At 41.5% G+C, this 22,759-nt stretch overlaps 1 protein-coding gene across 6 annotated transcripts in view; it reads left to right on the plus strand.

Annotated features, from left to right (window-relative positions):
- Positions 1-5,211: 5,211 nt before the first annotated feature.
- Positions 5,212-22,759, plus strand: part of LOC124145339 (CD109 antigen-like) — a 101,459-nt gene continuing 83,911 nt past the window's right edge. For all 6 annotated transcript variants that reach the window (XM_048397422.1, XM_048397427.1, XM_048397425.1 and 3 more), the window contains exon 1: positions 5,212-5,296. The gene's annotated coding sequence lies outside the window, so the exon portion shown is untranslated. The remainder of the gene's footprint in view (positions 5,297-22,759) is intronic.

The raw sequence follows: 22,759 nt of genomic DNA on the forward strand, positions 1-22,759 counted from the left end.
TGTGTCTTCTTGTACAGCTGCAGAGGCGTGTCCTCCTGTACAGCTGCAGAGGTGTGTCCCCCTGTACAGCTGCAGAGGTGTGTCCCCCTGTACAGCTGCAGAGGTGTGTCCCCCTGTACAGCTGCAGAGGTGTGTCCCCCTGTACAGCTGCAGAGGTGTGTCCCTCTGTACAGCTGCAGAGGTGTGTCCCTCTGTACAGCTGCAGAGGTGTGTCGCCCTGAACAGCTGCATAGGTGTGTCCCCCTGTACAGCTGCAGAGGTGTGTCCCTCTGTACAGCTGCAGAGGTGTGTCCCCCTGTACAGCTGCAGAGGTGTGTCCCTCTATACAGCTGCAGAGGTGTGTCCCCCTGTACAGCTGCAGGTGTGTGTCCCCCAGTACAGCTGCAGAGGTGTGTCCCTCTGTACAGCTGCAGGTGTGTGTCCCCCTGTACAGCTGCAGAGGTGTGTCCCTCTGTACAGCTGCAGAGGTGTGTACCCCTGTACAGCTGCAGAGGTGTGTCCCCTGTACAGCTGCAGGTGTGTGTCCCCCTGTACAGCTACAGGTGTGTGTCCCCCTGTACAGCTTCAGAGGTGTGTCCCTCTGTACAGCTGCAGAGGTGTGTCTCCCCCGTACAGCTGCAGAGGTGTGTCCCCCTGTACAGCTGCAGGTGTGTGCCCCCCCCCCCCCCCCCCCCGTACAGCTGCAGAGGTGTGTCCCCCTGTCCAGCTGCAGAGGTGTGTCACCCCCGTACAGCTGCAGAGGTGTGTCCCCTGTACAGCTGCAGAGGTGTGTCCCCCTGTACAGCTGCAGAGGTGTGCCCCCCCCCCCCCGTACAGCTGCAGAGGTTTGACCCCCTGTACAGCTGAAGAAGTTTCCCCCCCCGTACAGCTGCAGAGGTGTGTCCCCTGTACAGCTGAAGAGGTGTGACCCCCTGTACAGCTGCAGAGATGCGTCCCCCTGTACAGCTGCAGAGGTGTGTCCCCCTGTACAGCTGCAGAGGTGTGTCCCCCCCCGTACAGTTGAAGAGGTGTGCCCCCCTGTACAGCTGCAGAGGTGTGTCCCCCTGTACAGCTGCAGAGGTGTGTCCCCCCCCCCGTACAGCTGCAGAGGTGTGTCCCCCTGTACAGACGCAGAGGTGTGCCCCCCCCCCGTACAGCTGCAGAGGTGTGTCCCCCTGTACAGCTGCAGAGGTGTCTCCCCCCCCGTACAGCTGCAGAGGTGTGTCCCCTGTACAGCTGCAGAGGTGTGTCCCCCTGTACAGCTGCAGAGGTGTGTCCCCCCCGTACAGCTGCAGAGGTGTGTCCCCCTGTACAGATGCAGAGGTGTCCCCCCCCCCCCGTACAGCTGCAGAGGTGTGTCCCCCTGTACAGATGCATAGGTGTGTCCCCCCCGTACAGCTGCAGAGGTGTGTCCCCCTGTACAGATGCAGAGGTGTGCCCCCCCCCCCCCCCCCCCCCCGTACAGCTGCAGAGGTGTGTCCCCCTGCCCCTGTACAGCTGCAGAGGTGTGTCCCTCTGTACAGCTGCAGAGTTGTGCCCCCCCCCCCCCCCCCCCGTACAGCTGCAGAGGTGTGTCCCCCTGTACAGCTGCAGAGGTGTGACCCCCTGTACAGCTGCAGAGGTGTCCCCCCCCCCGTACAGCTGCAGAGGTGTGTCCCCTGTACAGCTGAAGAGGTGTGTCCCCCTGTACAGCTGCAGAGATGCGCCCCCCTGTACAGCTGCAGAGGTGTGTCCCCCTGTACAGCTGCAGAGGTGTGTCCCCCCCGTACAGCTGCAGAGGTTTGTCCCCCTGTACAGCCGCAGAGGTGTGTCCCCCTGTACAGCTGAAGAGGCGTGTCCCCCTGTACAGCTGCAGAGATGCGTCCCCCCTGTACAGCTGCAGAGGTGTGTCCCCCTGTACAGCTGAAGAGGTGTGTCCCCCTGTACAGCTGCAGAGATGCGTCCCCCTGTACAGCTGCAGAGGTGTGTCCCCCTGTACAGCTGCAAAGGTGTGTCCCCCGGTGCATATATACAGACTTGCGTCCCTTGGAACATGTAACTACAAGGAGTGGCTCATCGTGGGTTCGAATCCTAGAGCATGATCATTGATTATATTCAACAGCATATCCGTTCTAGTGGATTTCACTTATGGGCCAGTGTGGATTCCCTTCCACATGAATCTGGTACTGACACGTTGTGAGAGACATAAACAGTGTTAAACAATTCATTGCTCTGCACCCTCGATTATCCAGCATGTTATATATCCATTCTATTATGATGTATATCATAACAAAACGGAGAAGGCATTAACCGGATAACCGAGGATGATCGCTCTGCAACATGTATATATATACTTTACACCAAGCTGTCTCGTTGCAGAACATAACACGTGACCAACTGGCAAACACGTTTGTAGAGAAAAAGGCGTATTACATTCAAGGCCGTTTCTACCGGCGCCTCCAACGCACAGCAAACACTCTAGTTCTTATATTTACCATAACAATACGTACACTGTGCGTCATACAACCCGTCAGCCCATCTTGTATGTGTACAGTACAAAACTGCTTGGTACTAGGGTACGGCTGGATTAACATCTAGTCTCCCTAGAATATATTTTGAATAAAATGACGCGATTACTAAACGCTAATTATTAAATCACAATATCCACCGTTCATTTTCCAAACAGCTACACTGCCGGCCAAACGAAAGAAAACAACTGAAAAATGGATTTGACCCAAAAATTAAAAACGTTCTCGAAACGTTACTAGATTTAAAACAGTCAGGGAAACAATGAAAAAGTACGGTGTTAAACACGACTATGATACCTGTATCAACTATATCACCATTGAATAACCCTTCCTTGTTTTCTTGTAGCATCCGTCAAAGATGGGTGTATTTTTTCCGTTGCCCAGCAGTTTATATCCGATATAATTATCATGTCTTTCACGACCATAGGAGTACATCCATTCTGTAAGTATATACCATCACCAAGCCTTCCCTCCTCTATAGCTAGAAAGGTATTTACGTAAACACGTATTAATTTATTCACTTTGTGTGTTTATTTCTAAGGCGACCTGGACCTGCGTGGTATAATTGACATTTAATTTCACCTCGGAGATGGCAGTATTTGTCACCTATACAGCTGGTCACGCTTTAAAGAACGCAGAAATGTATGGAATACCAGTGTGGTCTGACGGTGGTATACAGACTTTATGTTTCTTTGTTCTTTAACGCCGCACTAAGCAATATTCAAGTTACATGACGGCGGTCTGTAAATAATCGAGTACCAGACAGTCCAGTGATTGATATCATGAGCATCGATCTACGCAATTGGGATACGATGCCATGCATCAGCCAAGTCAGCGAGCCTGGCCACCCGATCCCGTTAGCCGCCTCTTACCACCAGCATGGGTTGCTGAAGATCACTTCTAACCCGGATCTTCACGGAATCTCTCAATGGATCTACATCAGGCGGTGGTTGTGGCGTGGTGTTTGGTGTGAAACAGCCGTGAGACCTGTGTGATATATATAGTATATCGTCATATACAACAAAAATACACAGTTCTTCATAATTTAATCATAATTGTTCACTATGCGCTTCATATCACCGAACACCATATCTCACTAAACACCCTCCCTACGCATAATATCTCTCTGGTCATTAAGAGGATATAGCATGGATTGGTCGCCCGGGGTCAGTATACTGTGTCTGAGTGGGGTACCCATGTTAAACTGCGACATGGTATCTCACCATTTTAAGGGTTTTGTTATATGCTATCATTATAAGGACTAGTGGACTAAAAACGTTAGTTTCTACCGCTGTATCTCGATACTGCATATTCAATATTTTGTGCGGAAAACCCAGTCATATGACTGAAAATAGAGTCCATAGACTCGCTTATAAAGGTAAAGAAGGACAACTGACTAACACAAATCAACATGACACGGCGTCATGCAGTATGACAGGCAGCAAAGAAAATCTGGTCAGTTTTGTTATCGTCCGGTTTCGTATCCGAAAGACATCTTCCCGGGGCAAGAGAGTTTACTGACTTTAAAAGTCCAGTTTCCACTTTTATAGTCAGTTAACGCTCTTGCCGCGGGAAGATGCCGAAAGACGACCAAGAAAGTTATGAGGAATTTAAAAAAATAGTTTGTACTTGCTTATTGATATCGGTGCGAGATCTACAAGGACAACCGATATGGGAATAAATGTGAATCGATGCCAAATTAAATGTATCGGGTATCGTATCGCAAAAGGTTTGCCGACGATGCACCGGTGTAACGTTGAATCGCGACATCACGCAATCTCATTAAAATCAGATATAAGTTCTCGCTGCCGCTTAACTTAGATCTGATTTTAATGAGATTGGACATCACTATATCTCATGTATCTCACAAAGCACCATATCAATTATTTACAGGCTGCCGTCTTAAACATGGAGTATTACTGTTTAAAAAATTCATATCTCACCATTCAATGCGCCAAAGACCCATGAAGATCCGGGGTAGAATATGTCTTCAGCAACCCATGCTTGCTGTAAAAGGCGACTTTACTTGTAAGAGGTGACTAGTGAGTTAAACTTTAACGTCGCATCGGCATTATTTCAGCCATATAGCGACAAGAGGCGACTAACGGGATCGGGTGGTCAGGCTCGCTGACTTGGTTGATGCATGTTATCGTATCTCAATTGCGTGGATCGATGCCCATGATGTCAATCACTGGATTGTCTGGTCCAGACTCGATTATTTACAGACCACCGTCATATAGCTTGAATATTGCTGAGTTCGGCGTTAAACAACAAACAAACAAACAATGCGCCAAATCTCAATATTAACCACATATCCCACTGTGCAATGAAGTGAGTTAGTAAGTATGGTTTTACGCCGCCTTTAGCAATATTCCAGCAATATCACGGCGGGGGACACCAGAAATCGGGAATCGAACCCGGGTCTCCGGCGTGACGAGCGAACGCTTTAACCACTAGGCTACCCGACCACCCCACTGTGCAATCAAGGTTTGGCCATGAGTCGTCGTTTGAACTCAAATTAGTCCAGTGAAACACCAACATCAATGTCACATTTTAAATCTAACACCACATTTATGTAAGTATGGCAATTCGGACCATTGTTGTTCCTTCACCGTGACAAATTACAGAATCATTTGATCCCAAAATCAATTTGCGTTGTAAATGAGAATTATGACCCGTACAGATAACCTTAGATCTCTCTAGCCAATCGCTGAAACGTTCTATATTTAGATCTTGAGCTTCACGAAAATAAAACAGCAACGGACAGTTACTGTGTGGGCCAGGAAGGGGAACGGTCTTTACAACACGCAGTAAGTAAATTATGTTTAACTATGTCATGTTTTTTTCTGCAACACTGTTTTACTGTCATGTATCGATATGCAGGTCGTTATAACGTTATTTTTTCCAGCATGTACGAAGAACACTTTCATCAGAATCACTGACTGCACAGGCAGGACATCGCGTAGTATTATTACTGGTATCGGAGGCAGGGGAAATATTCGTCTTAGAAGCATACCGGCTCCAAACTATCTGAATGTTGTCATTGTTGGGGTGAAGGTACAAATGTTTGCTTTGACTGTTTGGACTAGCCTTGTCATTGTGTTGGACGGCTTTGATGTCTTTAAACTGTCGCCGAATCACCTGCTTCCGTTATTTACCAGCCTAGTAGCTTACTGTCAATATGGTAAATGGTTAATTATTCGTGCCGGATTCATATAGTTAATGCTACATTCCTGTCAATAAATCACGAAACGAGAAATGTCGTTAATTTCCCATCATAAGAACTACTCTGTTTACAGAAAAAAAGATAAATAAATGAAATAGTATCTTAAGTAATTTGTCTCGGGTGTGGTAATTATTTTAATCACTGTGAGTATGTTCATCTTATATTACTCGTTATCTGTGTGTGTGTGTGTGGTTCTCACTTGCACTGACAACACAGAAGCCCATACACACATGGCCACAATACCCTGATGCATCCTCTCTCTTCAGCATGTTAATATGACACTTGTCCAGGTCCATACACCTGGTGCTATAAATTAGAAAATAATATAGGACCTTATATATCAGGTAAATTTGCTTGTTGCTGGTATTAACAGCTATGTCACTCAGCAATATTTCAGCTAATTGACAGGTGATTATATAGCCTAATTATGCATCATGGTCTATAGGGTTAATTACTGTCACACTATATCAGTGTATGACCATAAATATGCATGGCAAATATCGAAAACATGCATATTCCAGACCTGTTTGAATTAACGTAAGTTTTATTAAAAATATACATTTTATTAACAACAAAAATGTATTATATATGTTATGTGATATTGGGCCATATTTTCTTATAAACACACCAGAATCAAATCCTGCTCATCTCAATATAGAAACATGCACTTAACCAAGGCTGACTACCCGGTCCATTATCGCACCTGTTGCGGCCCGCGTATGTTGCTGGGACTAATTCGAACCCAGATCTCCACGGGTTATTGTCTTATGACTCAGTGCAATGTGATATGAATCACGCTGTTATGTTGCTGATGTGATAGATATAGGTAAAGTGTGTTTTTCATAACTATATTCTTGTCATCGCGTACCGGAGGCCCAGGATCATTACTCATTATATCAGTCAATGGACTGGTCCAGATTCCTTTATTTACAAGCAGCCATCATATACCTGGAATATTGTTGAGTGTGGCGTTAAACAACAAATATAAATAAACAAGGCAGTGTTTTGGTATAGCTAATCGACACAGAAGTGTTAAACATTTGCTCAGATGCATTTGTGACAAGTTGGAGCCCTTCTTCATGTTTAGATAAATCCCAGTATTTTGACAAGTTGCACATAGTACACATGTACCCATTCCTGGGGGTAACATGAGTGGTCCTGTGACAGATGACAGCGTTACTCAAGCAAGGACTACTCCTGTGCAGCTTGCCTCAGGCCACTGTCACTACTTGCTTATTCATATTTCTTCTACATATAAAACTTGTTTCTAGCAATTCAACACATACATTAGTACCATGTCAGGGGCGTTAGGGTAGCCTAGTGGTTAAAGCGTTCGCTCGTCACGCTGAAGACCCGGGTTCGATTCCCGACATTGGTACAACATGTACAATGTGTGAAGCCCATTTCTGGTGTCCCCGCCGTGATATTGCTGGAATATTGATAAAAGTGGCGTAAAACCATATTCACTCACTCGCTCATTTGGTAACCAATATATTTTCACTCATCTATTCATCATACTGTTGGTTTTTTCCGAAAATTAGTGAACATTTTAAGATTTTAAAAAAATGAAATAATGTTTTAAATGTATATAACTATTCTAAATGTTTAGGCTTGACTCAGAAAGTAAATTAGCTCCTAATTGTGTTTCCAAAATTAGCTCCTTTGTACGCAAGTTGAAAAATCTTCATTGGGTATTTACGTGTGCTGTTTTTACACATTTGAGTTTTTCATTTAATGCATGCGTTTCTGTACACAAGTTAATTGAAAGTAATTGGGTTTTGAATATTTTGGGGGGTTATTTTACGCAAATACGCTGCTTATCTGTAGCTCTGTTTTGGTTTCAAATCCTAGCCTAATAAGTTTATTGTGATGATTGAAGCCCTTTCATATGTCTTAATAATGCACAGTCAATCTGTCAAGTATATGGACATATTTGTAAATTGCTGAAGTCAGTCACATTTTCACATTGCCTAATTTTACCCATTGACTGTAATATATATACATCATCTAAATCCCCTCACATTCCAAAGTTTATCTATAATTAACATCCAGGCAGGAGATGTGTAATTGTCTGACATTACACTATAGAGATATGATGGAAATGTCCTTGTTATTCTCAAAGAGGTTGAGTCAGATGAGTGTACAGGCTGCCAACTTCATCTGTGCTATTACATGTAGGAAGCCACACATCACACTCATTGATACATAACGTGACCCGGTGAGTTATGACATTTATACCCCTGCCCATTAGCAATGACCTTGTGATACCATGAATAATGACCAGTAGTGGACAGAGGAGGGATGATTGTGTCTGACCGTGGACATACCTGGTCAACAGGTATATCATGAGGTGATGTGTCACAGTGTGAAAGATCATCATGGGATGCTGGCATATCCAGGATAAGCTGAAGCTACCAAGGTCAGCCAGTCTCAAGTGACAGTGCCATCCATCTTCTACACAAGGAGGAGTCTTATGTATGCCACTGGTGACCTTGAACTTGCCATGTGTTGATCAAGCAAGACAGCTATTTACTTTGTAATGGATAATGAATTAGGGTATGTTGGAAGGGAAATGTGGTTCTATTAATGGATCTATGGATCATCATAACATGCCTTCATTTTACTACGAAAATAAAATTGTTGAGTGAGTGTGTTTGGTTAGTTGTACTACGCAAGACTACCCCACCATCCACAGATTATATGGGTTAATATTTGACATTTTGAAAATAATATCCTGAACTCTTGGCTTTTTACTTTTTGTCACACTGGACTGCCATTTGGGAGTGTGAGTAGTAGGAGGCTTGAGTGTTTGCTCATCACCTCAAAGAGCTAGGTTCATCGCTCAAATCAAAACAAGGGGTGGTGGGGTAGCATAGTGGTGAAAGCGTTCGCTCTTCATGGCGAAGTCACAGTTTTGATTCCCTGCACCGTACTGACCGCCTCCGTGGTCTAGTGGTAGAGCGTCCGCCCGGAGAGCGGAAGGTCCGGGGTTCGATCCCCGACCGCGTCATACCAAAAGACGTTAAAAGATGGTACTTGTTGTTACCCTGTCTGGCGCTCGGCATTAAGGGGCTTATACAAGGACTGGTCGGCTCGGAGTCAGTATACTGTGTCTGAGTGGGGTATTCATGTTAAACTGCGGCATGGTATCTCAGTGAGCTAGCACTATAAGTCGGCATCAGTCCGGACTAGTACAAGCAGCCATATAAACACACACACGTACATGCTCGTCGCTATATAAGTGCAATAATCTTGGACGCGACGTTAAACCCCATTTCACCTCACCTCACCTCACCTGCACCGTACTATAGTCTGGAAGGTAATTTAAGGTACCGACGTTTACCCGTGACGAACAGGTCTGGTTGTTGAAGAAATATAGTGATAGCTAAATAGACAGATTTTTTATTCATGCACCGATTGTCTTTAAATGTAATATCCAGTTATGTATGACTGTTTAATAATCTCATAACAACTTTGACTGGAGTAGGTCCGATAGTTTTTCAGATATTGTAGTAAATGTCGGTACTTTAAATTACCTTCCAGACTATATATGGGTACACATGAAGTCCATTTTTTGTGTCCCTGGGTCAGGATATTGCTGGACTATTGCTTAAAGCAGTGTAAAATCACACTCACTCACTCACTCACATGAAGGGGCAGTAGGGTAGCCTTGTGCTTAAAGTGTTCTCTCATCATGCCGAAGACCCGGGTTCGATTCCCCATATGGGTACAATATGTGAAGCCCATTTATGGTGTCCCCCCCACCTTGATATTGTGGGAATGTTGCTAAGAGTGGCATAAAACAATACTCCCACTAGAGCAGTGTATGAATTAATTTCAGCATTGGCATCTGCCTTGTTAATATTGCTGGAATGCTGCTAATATTGGCATAGGACTTCACACACTCAAAATTCATCTCATTGTTCCTCCTTGATACTGGCACTGAAATTTTTTTTAGTCTGGTCTAATATTATGAAATGTAAATGTAAACAATGCCTATAGGCATTCTGTTTCTTTATATGCATGCTGAACTTGAAGCTTAATGTATTTTGGTATGTATACCTTATGTAGCTATCCCACATGATTGTCTAAATCAGCTGTTTGGTAACAGTTGGGTTAACCTAAATATGTAAAGTATTGTAACCATAGTAACAGAGAAAAATATGATGTTAATGTTTTCTTAACATGCTTAGGGTTGTTTGATTTAGGAGCTGCCATGGTTGTCATGTTGCAAAGTCACAGGATGTTTAGCAGGTTCAGTGAGGCAGATTTGGCCATAGGGAATAAAGCCTTTTCAAACAGATCGAAAGCATATAAGTGCTGCAGAGTTTTCATAAATATGTTCGACCGTTACTTGTAGTAGTAGGCTCTGCACGCCTGTAAGCAGGGAGCAAGGGGGACGCACTGGTCATTAAGATTTGCTATATGCTCATCAAGATGTACTATATGCTCATCAAGATATACTATATGCTCATTAAGATATGATATGTGCTCATTAAGATATACTATATGCTCCTTAAGATATACAATATGGTCCTTAAGATATACAATATGGTCCTTAAGATATACTGTATGCTCATTAGAATATGCCATATGCTCATTAAGATATGCTACATGCTCTTTTGAAGTGGGAGTACAGAGGAATATGAGGGTCCTGTAAAGTAACAAGATGGTGTAGTTTACTGGATGTTTAGCTAATTACTTTAGATCCTGGAATGAATCAATGATCATGTGGACAGTGGTCATGATTGATGGATGAAATAACAGACACCCATAACTGCTCTTGATAATTGTGTGTTCCTTGGGACACAGTATTTTTTTCTGCTTCCATTCTCTACATTTGTGCATCACATGGAACCCAAGTATATACAAGTCGGGGCACCGGTGGCCAAGTTGTCATTTAGATTCACATTTTGAATTTGTTAACTTTTGTTTCAAGATCTTGATCAGAAATTCAAAATACAGATGAAACAGGCATGCAAAATATTGGGATATGTATTGCAGTACATGAGTCATTATTGCAATAAATTCCAATACGAAGGTCAGGCCAATGGCATCACCAGCTACAAACGAGCCATGAGAATACACGTTTGTGTGTCATAAAACCATGAGCTATGAATCCAGTTGATCTTGATTCATCATAATCATAAATATTGTATGAACTATTTGCCAGTGTAGTTATTGGAAAAGTGTCCCATTAAACCAGCCATGGCAACCACTGTCCCATGAAACATGGATGTCAACAGATTATCTTACCTTGTTGCCAGGCTCATACATCTTGTATACATGAAGACGTAGTTCATTCATATCTGTATCTTATTGACAATTTTCATTTACTGTTTGTTAGTGATATATTTACTATCAAGATTACCATCAAAGTCATTCTTTATTGGGGGGCACCCCTTAGGCATGCCAGAAACCTAGATTGTGGGTTCGAATCCCAGTTTGCCCCGATTATGTATCTAGGTTTGTCAGCACCATACCCATGCTCGTGGGTTTCACGGAAGTGGTAAACGTCTGAGACCTGCATCATTTTGGGCTTTCCTCCCACATTAAGCTGACACGCCGCGATATAACTGGAATACTGTTAAAAGCGGCGTTAAACCCAACTCACTCACTCACTCACTCACTCACTCATTCTTTATTGTTAGGGGGATTAGTGTTGATGTTTTGCATGTCATTTGCCTTTGGCTTAAATGTTACCATGGTTACATCTTGGCCTTGGTCCAGAGAGTTGACAGCAGATCAGGCCATGTCCTCATGTCCAAAATAATTTTGAAAACATTTTGAAGGAGACATTTTTATAGACAAACTATTAAGGCATCGGTGTATATTTGGTGTCAACTAACAAACTTAAGGCCAGGCTACATTTACGGAGTATTTTATCAAGTAAAGAAATGCCACAACTGCAACTATAAAGAACAAGAAAATATGTTAAGAGATTGGAGGCTCCAGATAACAGTCAATCAGGAAACCTGAAAACAACATATTTTTTTGTTGTTGGTCTAAACATGACAAACAATTATTCTTGCTGGTTCCTTGTCACCTGGGCTGTGACAGGTTGTAGTTCAAACATGGGCCATGGTTATCATAGCCAGCTACTGGTCATTTGAATTTCTTGGAAGTTTGGCAATGATATGTTCTGCTTGTGTAACCTCATTCCCTGGACTGGTGTATGAATAAGGTGAGGACATAACATTGACGAAAGATCATCTTGGTAAGTGCCTTTAGGTTACACACAACCAAATGTTTTCCCATAGACTTCTATAGTAATGTATAAAAAATTTTTAAATAACTAAGCATTCAACAGCTATTACCTGTACGTGTGTGCACAGTTTGGCCTTAGAGCAGCAATAAAAAAAATAAAAATGACTAGCTTAGCCAGCTCCTTTTCCGAGTACCGGAAGCTAAACACACCACCCCCAGTTTCGCACCAAATGTCACCTACTTGAAAATAGCCGTGGTCACATTCAGCATAAGTCATCATGTTGAAAAAGACAGTACTAAATATAGAAAAACATGGTCAGTTTTAATAACTGGATGGATGTACATTTGAAAGACATAAAAATCTTACAGAATATCCTCCAATCACAGCCTGCAGATATCTCTCGATCTGCACTGAAGGCTCCCTACAAGAACCGCACTGTCCCAACTGGTTCTGATTTGGTGTAGTAGAACCTGTAGCAGCACACAAACATCTCCAGAGTTGCTGCCACAGAACACACACCCTGGCGCCAGGCACTTGCTTTTTTTTAGATTGAAGGAATGGACCGGAAATAAGCTGTTGTCCAAATACGTTTTGTTTTTTTTAATTGGTTTTTCTATCTGTTTCTCAAACATCTGGGTACAAAATTTAAAGATACCGGTATTTTGACAGCAAGAAGAAACATGAGTGTGGTGTATGTAACACAGGAAGCTGAATGTTTTTGCCACAAGCCTATGAAGATAGATATGACAGGTCTTTAAACGGAGGAAGGGGTCACCCTTCACATAAGTAAGGCATTTTGCTTCTAGCAGGATGTCCATTAATCATGTTAATGTATGTCCAGCAGGATGTATGCGAAAAGATGAGTTCCTGAAGAGTATCTACTAACTTGTCAGTGAGTCTGGTTTGTTGATTAAGTTTGTTGTTATCTGTTATGGTTGTTGTATTATTTCTCTGTAATTTGGGATGATGACCTATAGTTGCTTCAGTTGTACTTGTTATAATGTAACAATGCACATTCTGAATGGCTGATGAATGTCTGGCAACAACAATAGGGTCATGTCATCATAATGGTTTTATTTAACATGTTTAGCTTCAGCTGGTATTTGAAATGATATGTCTTTGTGACAAACTTTGTTTTATTGATTTTTGCTGACATGATTGATTAAGCTTTGTCTAGATCACAATCAACGTTAAACAGTGTTGAAATTACAATAGTCAGTTGTAAAGTTACGTCAGTCGTGGCAAATAATGATTCATCCAGTCAATGCCTATTCTCTCTGAACCATTCGTGCAGCTAATGGATTACTAATTTTGTGATAAAAAACATAATCAGAAGGACCGGAAATACTCATATTACGATACATTATGTTATGTTAGTGAAATGCTTTTAGCACTTCTCTGTTGACATATCAAATTTGGCCTGTTCATAGCACTTACTGACATCCATGATGTGTAGCTGAAGTTTACATCTCTCTCCAGCAACAGAATAAAGGTGTCAGATCAAATCCACCAGAAGCATACGTAGGCAGATCTGGAGGGGAAGTCCAGGCGGTCCAGACCCACCGTTTTGAAAACCATTTGTAGTATGTTGTAGGCAGTAACATGATCTGAGAGATGCTTTTGATATTTTGGTCCCCAGTCTTTTTAAAATGCTGCATCTGCCCTTGGCATTGTTGGGAAGTGTCAGACCACTGTCATCCAAAGAGTCACTAACCTGATCCCTTATAATGCACTTCCTGTCCACAGCCCATGGCGGACATAATGGCAGAGCAGCCATCTTAAATAATGTTAAAATATATAATTACACCTGGCAGAAGAGTTTTTAGGATCTATATTTTCCTTTCAAAATGAGGATCACATTTATCATGTGTATATACCACTCAAAAGAAGTTAAAGTACACCTGATTCTTTCATTTTACTATAGTCAATCTGTTTCATGGCATGACAGATTAACTACTGTAGTGTAATATGAAAGAAATGTGTATTCTTTAACTTTTTATCCCCCAGGTTTGAAAAACATGCCATATAGATCAGTCTAGAGGTGAAAGGGTGCCTTTGGATAATTTGGGATTTTTCATGACGACAAGATGGACGTATACTGAAAATGAGGGTTGTGTTCATTTCCGGATCAGAACTCCACAACCATTGCATTTTTCTAGATGAAACTTGCTGTACAGATCATTCTAGTAGTCGACTGGTGCATTTTGATGATTTGGCATTATGACAAATACTGAAGAGCATTGGGGTGGGGGGTGGGGGTATCTCCTAATGGCTCTTGTTTTGAGTAGTATATATAGGGGCTGTGATTCAAGCATTTGCTTGTCACATCGAAAACACGGGTTTCATTCCCTATGAGAGTACAATATGTGAAGCCTGTTTCTTGTGTGCCCCACCATGATATTGCTGGAATATTGCTAAAAGCGGTGTAAAACCATACTCACTCACTCGCTCACATACATGTAAGAACCTCACAAAGGGGGATAACTGAATTAGCTCTCAAATATTACCTGGCCATGCTGTGTTTCCATGGTAATGCGGCCCGTGAAGACGCAGGGGTAGAATAGGTCTTCAGCAACCCATGCTTGCCGTAAAAGGTGACTATGCTTGTCATAAGAGGCGACTAACGGGATCGGGTGGTCAGGCTCCCAGTTGCGTGGATCAATGCTCATGATATTAATCACTGGATTGTCTGGTCCAGACTCGATTATTTACAGACCGCCGTAATATAGCTGGAATATTGCTGAGTGCGGCGTTAAACAACAAATCAACCAACCAACCAACCATGGCAATGCATATGGAACATTGTGAACAAGTTTTTGGTACTGTGTGGATTATTTGGACGACCTTTGCAGGCAGTTGGGAAAAAATAGTTAATTTGTTTAAAAAGAGGGATTTTTTAAGTTCTAACGTTCTTTATAGTTTAATTCAGAGGTATTTTAACGTTGTATTGTTACATTGCATTCAATGCAATAATGTAAAACTAAGGATTCAAAGCCTCTTATACAGGTCAACTCCACAAAACCACAACATACCCGGTAATATTAACATGTCATAATTGGACAAACATGAATTTTGAAACATTTTGATTAAAGTTCAGGAATATTTGCAGACCTGGGCCACATATCATCCCCTGAGGGATAAGCCCTGTGATGACCTTGTTCGAGATGACATATTTGTGCTAGCATTTACATATTTTTTACTAGGTGGCTGTGTATTGATCGGCCTACTTTCTCGTCCTGGTGCTATGCAGCATTTCACTTACATATTTGTTCAGTATCGTTGACAATCGATCAAGACGGAGAGACAAGTTATTGGAGTCAGCTTGCACTGGCATCTGATTGTTTACATGAACATCTAAATAATTGAGTACTTTGCAGGCCTCAAAATTGCAACTAAAAGTGTCACCAGTGCGACCTAAATCTCAATCTACTGTCTAAAATTCAGAGGTAGCCAAACCTTAAAAATATCTTGTGTCAACTAAATTCTATTGCTACACATATGTAGACACAAAAATAAACATAAAATGAATGTGATAAGGAGGATTCCAGAAAGTTTTTTTATCCATTGAGGATTTAAAAGTTAGCAACACATTTACCTTGGGTTTTGACAGTTTTTTTTTTGTGTAACTGGGCACTTAAACTCACAACAGCGATATGATGTCCCGTTAACAATATGCGAGACGTAGGTCACGGCAGTAGACTAGAGTTTATGTATGTGTGAGGCCTGCATTCAATCAGCGAATATAGATCTGTAAAGAAATATAAAGTATGCAAGTTGAAAAGAATACATTGGGTGAATTACAGAGAGTTATACTACAGTTCACTATGGTTAGTGCGAACTCAAGGGGACCACGGGGGCACGGGTGGCACAGCCGTCTAAGGTGCCGTGATTCGCTGTGCAGAGTTGCGTCCCCTGGACACGCCAGAAACCTATGATTGTGGGTTTGAATCCCGGTTCGCCCCCATTATGTTTCTAGGTTTGTCAGCACCATACCCGTGCTCGTGGGTTTCACCGAAGTGGTAAACGTCTGAGACCTGCATCACTTCGAGCTTTCCTCCTACATTAAGCTGACATGCCGTGATATTACTGGAATACTGTTAAAAGCGGCGTTAAACCCAACTCACTCACTCACTCACTCACTGAAGGGGACCACTGATTTAAGTTATTATAACCATAGTTCATTGTAAGCGTAAGCACTGTCAGACATCTTGGATCAAGTCACTTGACCTCATGCTACTCGATAAATAAAAAAAGTGTGCACTGTATATATACTATGTTTATTTATCTCATCAATAAAATAAAAGACATAACATAAGTAAATACCGTATTCAACGTAATAAGCGCCAAGGGCACTCTGAAAATTAGAAATAGGGGGCTCTTATTAGAATGTTATTTTGGTGAAAAAGACAGAGTTGAAAGATAAATTTCGTGGTTTATGCTGACAGCCTCAAATGTTTATATACAAGAGATACATTTTTCCAGAATTTAAATGCCCATAATTAAGGGTGCATATAACACATGAGTATGTATTATACGCGAATAAATAAGTGTTGTGTACATTGATCAATCAGAAGGGGTGCTTATTGGTATTGTTCACTAGTCAATATATTAGCAAATATCGCCGTGGGCGCTTATTGGAGCGGGGCGCTTATTACGTCAAATACGGTACATGTTATAAATGTATTATTGATATAGTGTCATTGCAATGCGGACATAAGAGTCACTTACTGTCAGGAAATCTGTGATGTTGCTTTGAACATTGGTTGAAACTTTATGAAAGACCAAGTGTTGTCATCAATGGTTTCAAACAGTTTTGAATGTTACTATTGTAAATTGAGGTGAGGTGTCAGTACTTAATCCAGTTAATCACTTGCCTTCAATAGTTTATTGTCGTTTTGAACAGCCAGGAGTGGCAGGAGATATTTTGATAGGCCGATGGGTGACAAATGAGCAGCTCTGAGATAAACAGTTTGTTATGAACATAAACATTGTCGTTGACTGAGTACACATGGGACAAAAAAATAAGTCTGCTATATCTGTTATTTTGTTATAAGCGTTTTTGTTATATCATCAGTTTGATACAATGAAATATACAGCAAATAACTGTTATCAAACAAACTGTTCCTTATATCCGTCACTTTGTTATAAGCGTGTTCATTATAAACGTAGTTTACTGTATTGAGTGTTTGACATTTTTCATGCATATTTGTATGCAAATAACAAAATTGATTGATTAATGGTGATATATTATGTGGAATTTACGCCAATGTCCAGCTGATCGGGAGCTCTGGATTAGATTCATGTGTTTCCAAATAGCACATTTGGTGTAAAAACATTCATCTGAGATGTCAGCAAGCTAAAACTGTCTCAGATGATGCTTTTCTTAAGATGCTATGAAATCCCTGAAACCTCAAAACTGACACAACAAAAAGAAAAGCGTTAAATTTTAGGAGCATCAGCACTGTCCCACCTGACGGTGAAAAAGGTAGCTCCGTGTTAGAAGAGGGCTTGAGGAGGCACTGACTAAACAACACATGCAATACAAATGTTTTGAGAATGTCTGCCAGAATAAAACATCTCATGTCAACCTATACTGGCTGGGCCAGGGTTTAGTGTTAAAACACAACCTCCCAATGCAAGGTGAGACTAAACAAGAGTGTCCTGCCAGGTGCTTGTATTTCCTGCCAGTTTTACCTGTCTAAGAGTACCGTATTCAACCTAATAAGCACCCAGGGCGCTCTCAAAATTAGGAATAGGGGGCTCTTATTAGAATATTATTTTGGTGGAAAAAAAACAGAGTTGAAAGATAAATTTCGTGGTTTATGCTGACAGCCTGAAATGTTTATGTACGACAGATATATTTTTCCAGAATTAAATTCCCATACTTAAGGGTGCATATAACACACGGGTTTGTATTATACGTGAATAAATAAGTCTTGTGTACATTGATCAATTGGAAGGGGTGCTAATTGGGATTGTTCACTAGCCAATATATTAGCAAATATGGCCATGGCCACTTATTAGAGCGGGGCACTTATTACGTCGAATACAGTATTCATTATTACCCAAACCTTGAAACTCTCATTATTTGCGTTCTGATTGTTCGCTGGTCATTCTGAGCTCTTTATGGGGGGGAGTGACCTTGCCAGGGAGAAGATTGCATCGCCTGAAAGAAATCCTGCTTCTACATACAACAATGATGTTGGAAGTATGTATGCCAGTACACCATGGTCATGTTGGTACGAGATGAAAATGGCCTTGCTGTTAATGTTTCAGTGTTGTTAATGTTCCATCATGGCTAATTGATGTTATAATTAACAGAACAAGTGACTTCTTGTTTGTAGTTTCTTTCCGTCCAACTATTTAGTTCGATAATGTTTTCTGTTCAGGAATACATTCTAAAAAATTCCTTTTTTGTGACTTGCTTTGACTAAAAATGGTTTGAAAAAACTGTGAAGCCAAAATTACTCTTTGCTAAATCCTCTGGATGACATTCATGAAAAGGAAATCTTTGAACGTGTGACATCAATATTGGGCTTATTACATTGGTGAGATATAAACAGATTGTATCAAAAAAAAAATCCCCGTAAGAATTCTTTAATCAAATCTTGTACACCACATTTTTAGAAAAGATAACAAATAAGAATTTGTTGTTTCCTAGAAACCATTGTATGTTCATGGGGAATTATCTTGCCCAGATCAGAGATTTTCAGCCCCATGTCTGCAGCAAATGTCATTAAGAATTCCCAATTTGGAACCTAAAATATTTCAATTCATGTTAACTATGTATCAATATATATTACTAAATAACTAAATTGTTGTAACCTGTATTAATTTTTGACAAGACCAATTAATAGGAACACGTTCTAATGCTTAGTTATATGTTATTGCATTCAAAGCAATCTCAAAATACCTCTGAATTTAAGAAAATATGTACAGTAGAACACGGATATAGCAAACAAACGGATACGACGAACTGTTAAAAAATTTCCAATTTATCTCCTATATAATATCATATAAAATTTACATATATAATGAACTCTCTACAGCAAACTAACGGATACAGCGAACTGATATCTGATCACCGACAAGCCCATCTATCACTAATTAGTGACGTGTATAGCGAACTGAGAAATCTCACTCAGTGTCAAGTGTCACTGACAATTGGCTGTACGCAATCAGCGGCGAATCAACACAATGGCTGCGAATCAATACAATCAGCGGTGATGGATCAATTGTGTTAATCTTACCTGTACATGTAATCTTGTCTGTAAAAAAGACATTAAACATATAAATTTTACGAGATTGTGTCCAAGTGTCAGTTCACTTGCATATGCTATCATGGCGGGCAATAGTAAGAGGAAAGCTATCAGTTTAGACACGAAATTGAGAATTATTAATGCTGTTGATGCTGACTTTCCAAAATCAACATTAAGTACCATTATGATCGAAGAAGAGAGAATCCATTCTTGAATCCTGCGACTCGACTGACTTTGGCCCCACCCGGAAGAGGTTATGAGCTGCCAATCACCAAGACGTAAGAATCCCGCTTTTGAACAAAATACAATTTTCTCAATTTGGCTGCCAGGAGCACTGAGTTAAGATCCTAGAACAGTCCCTGAGGCTCTGGGCCTCTATTCATGCTTTGGGGCTTCTATTTTATTTCATGTAATGGGCGGTGGAGTAGCCCAGTAGTAAAAGCGTTTGCTCGTCATGCTGAAGACCTGGGTCTGGTTCCCCTCCAGGATACAATATATGAAGCCCTCTCCTTGTGTCCCGCCATGATATTGATAATTACTGTAATTAATATTAATAATGTGCACTTATAATGCACTAGCCTCCATGTAGCAGTTCATGTTCAAAGCGCACATTCAAATGTCACTCTGGAAAGCTTTTTTGAACAGATGTGTCTTTAGTTTTGCTTTGAGTGACTGAAATGTTGAGGAAAGTCTAATCTCAAGTTGAAGATCATTCCATAACTTTGGGCAGCCACACTGAAAGTCTTAAGTCCATAGCTGGAAAGTCTATGCTGAGGAACAGTAGCAGGTGCTGATTTGCAGTTCGAAGAGTCCTTGGTGGGTTATGAAGCTGGAGCAGAGTAGAGAGATAATAACTAGAAGACTGTGAGCAACATTGCTTTCACTATTGATGTAGGTACCGGTATGCCTTTGTGTGATTGCAAACTGTCAGCATGGCATTGTCCAACTTTCTAAACAATGTGATATAACCGTTGTTATATTTAGTGGACAACTATGTAAGTTCATAAGTGAGGGAGATTGTGCACACTGATTTCGGAGAAATGACCCCTAGATGAACCCACTATCATTTTGTGAAACAACTGTAAAAAACCATACTACCTTTGTTTAATTGTCCATCCTGATAAGCTGTGATACACTTCTCGCTTGATGTATTACTGTGTTAAATGGTTCACAGGTTTTGACTCATTATCACATGGTTACAAAACTCCTCATAGTAATTGATTGTTTCCAGTGTGCTACAATCTTCCAGACCCGTCAAGATCCAGGAAGAATAGGTCTTCAGCAACCCATGCTTGCCTTAAAAGGTGACTATGCTTGTTGTAAGAGGCGACTACCGGGATTGGGTGGTCAGACTCGCTGACTTGGTTGATGCATGTCATCGTATCCCAATTGCGTGGATCGATGCTCATAATGTTAATCACATGATTGTCTGGTACATACTCGATTATTTACAGACCGTATTCATATAGCTTGAATATTGCTTAGTGGGGGGTAAAACAACAAACAAAAATCTTATCTGTGAGGTTAATGAAGGTGCCATGGAATGGGATCGAGCTTGCATCGTAATGTTGTCTTCACACCGATCACTTCGAATGTCAAACTACAGACAAGACCTGTTGAAGACAGTTTCTGTTACAATGCATGTTTTGTTTATGATGCCGGATTCTTTCAAATTGAAAACCACTCCCTGCTTTCACAAGTAGGACAGGGGTGGTCGGCCGGCCTAGTGGTTAAAGCGTTCGCTTGTCACGCCGAAGACCCGGGTTCGATTCCCGACATGGGTACTATGTGTGAAGCCCATTTCTGGTGTCCCCCACCGTGATATTGCTGGAATATTGCTAAAAGCGGCGTAAAACCATACTCACTCACTCACTCACAAGTAGGTCATCTGTCATCACAATTGCTGCTCTCAAGAATGAACAGGTATTATGATGAAGCTATTGATTGATGACATGACCTTAGGGCACAGCTGTTCCCTGAGTCTGATGATGTTATCTGCTGTACGACAACAGAGCCACATGGCTTGGAGAACTCTTGACAACACATGAACCCCAAGGGCAGATCCAGCACTATTTTAAAAGGGAAGGATCCAAAATATCAAAATCCTCTCTCAGATAATTTTACTGCCTACAACATACTACATTTGTTTTTCAAATGGGGGATGGGTGGTCCAGAACCCCTGGATCTGCCTATGAAGCGGAAGATGTGACGAGTCTTCTGTGTGAATCAGCTATAGATGGGCAAGTGACTTAGTTCAAATGTGCCTCTGTTCACCCAGTGGGGAATGGGTACCCGATATGAGAGGTGGATTGAAAACCTTATAGCGCCCCAGGGCAGTTTGGGTTGTATACTCCCCAGGGAGTTGAGAATGATAACTGAATGCAAACAGATCCACTGGTTGGGGAACAAATAAAACTGAATTTGAGCAGATACTAGTGCCTGGATACCAGTGGTATATAAATATATATATATATACTGCTTAACTTTCCATATTTTGTCATAGGAATACCATGGATACGGAGATGTTTCATTGTATTGCATTGTGGTAAACAACAATCGAACAATCAAATCTTGTTCTTCCATTTTGAAATGCATTGTATTAGAGCATGTGCAAGATTTTCAAACTCTTCAGATCCTGACATGACTGAATACCCCTGTTGTGTGGTAACTCTCTGCTCCTCCTCATTATCATAATCAATCGTTTTCCCTTAAGCATGTTTGGCGAACTTTCTAAAGAAACCTTCATGTTTGCATGACCGGATGATAGAAGAAATCAAATTCAAGCATCTCCCAAAATCTCTCTCGGACACACGATGCACAAATAACATTGAATAATTGCCGGAAATCTTTAAACAAAATATTCCGACTTCGAGATGGCTGAAGCTGTGGGTGCAACTGCAGGAGTAGGGTCGGTCATTGAGAGTGATCCTGACTGACAGGTTATAAACCAGCATGGGTGTATTTGTTACGGTATATGTTCAAGGTCAGTTTGTTATTCAGTGAGTGTACAGCTCCGCCAAGTTGTGTTGACTTATATCAACTGGTGGGTAAATATGAGGAAAGTGACTAACACATGTATACACTGACGGTTTCTGGCTGTGCGACAATGATTCAGTGATGTGTGATACTGGTTGGGGCTGGGGCTGGGGCTGCTGAGGTTGTAGCACTTGCTTTTGACATGTTGGATGTGTATTTCTTCTTAGAATCTCAAGCAGCACACTAATGTCATATTGATATGGAATATAACTGGGCTCAATGTAGCTATATAAAACATGCACTGTGCAACCTATTTATAAAAATAGTAGCAAGTTAAGTCTACATGCAAGGGCTTGTAAAAGAATTTCAAGTTTTTATCAGACTAACCCTTTCTTGTCCACACGACAACATTCTGTGAAACCCTCAATACATGTTTATTTGCCATACTACATCATTGATTACGCTGGGTAAATGTGAGGGTTTGTATTTGAGAATCAGGGTATAACATCATCCAAGAGAGTAGAATCCCGGTTCGCCCCGATTATGTTTCTAGGTTTGTCAGCACCATACCCGTGCTCATGGGTTTCACCGAAGTGGTAAACGT

The sequence above is a fragment of the Haliotis rufescens genome, unplaced genomic scaffold (assembly GCF_023055435.1).
Source record: "Haliotis rufescens isolate VD_foot unplaced genomic scaffold, xgHalRufe1.0.p SCAF_17, whole genome shotgun sequence".
NCBI classification, from domain to species: domain Eukaryota; kingdom Metazoa; phylum Mollusca; class Gastropoda; order Lepetellida; family Haliotidae; genus Haliotis; species Haliotis rufescens.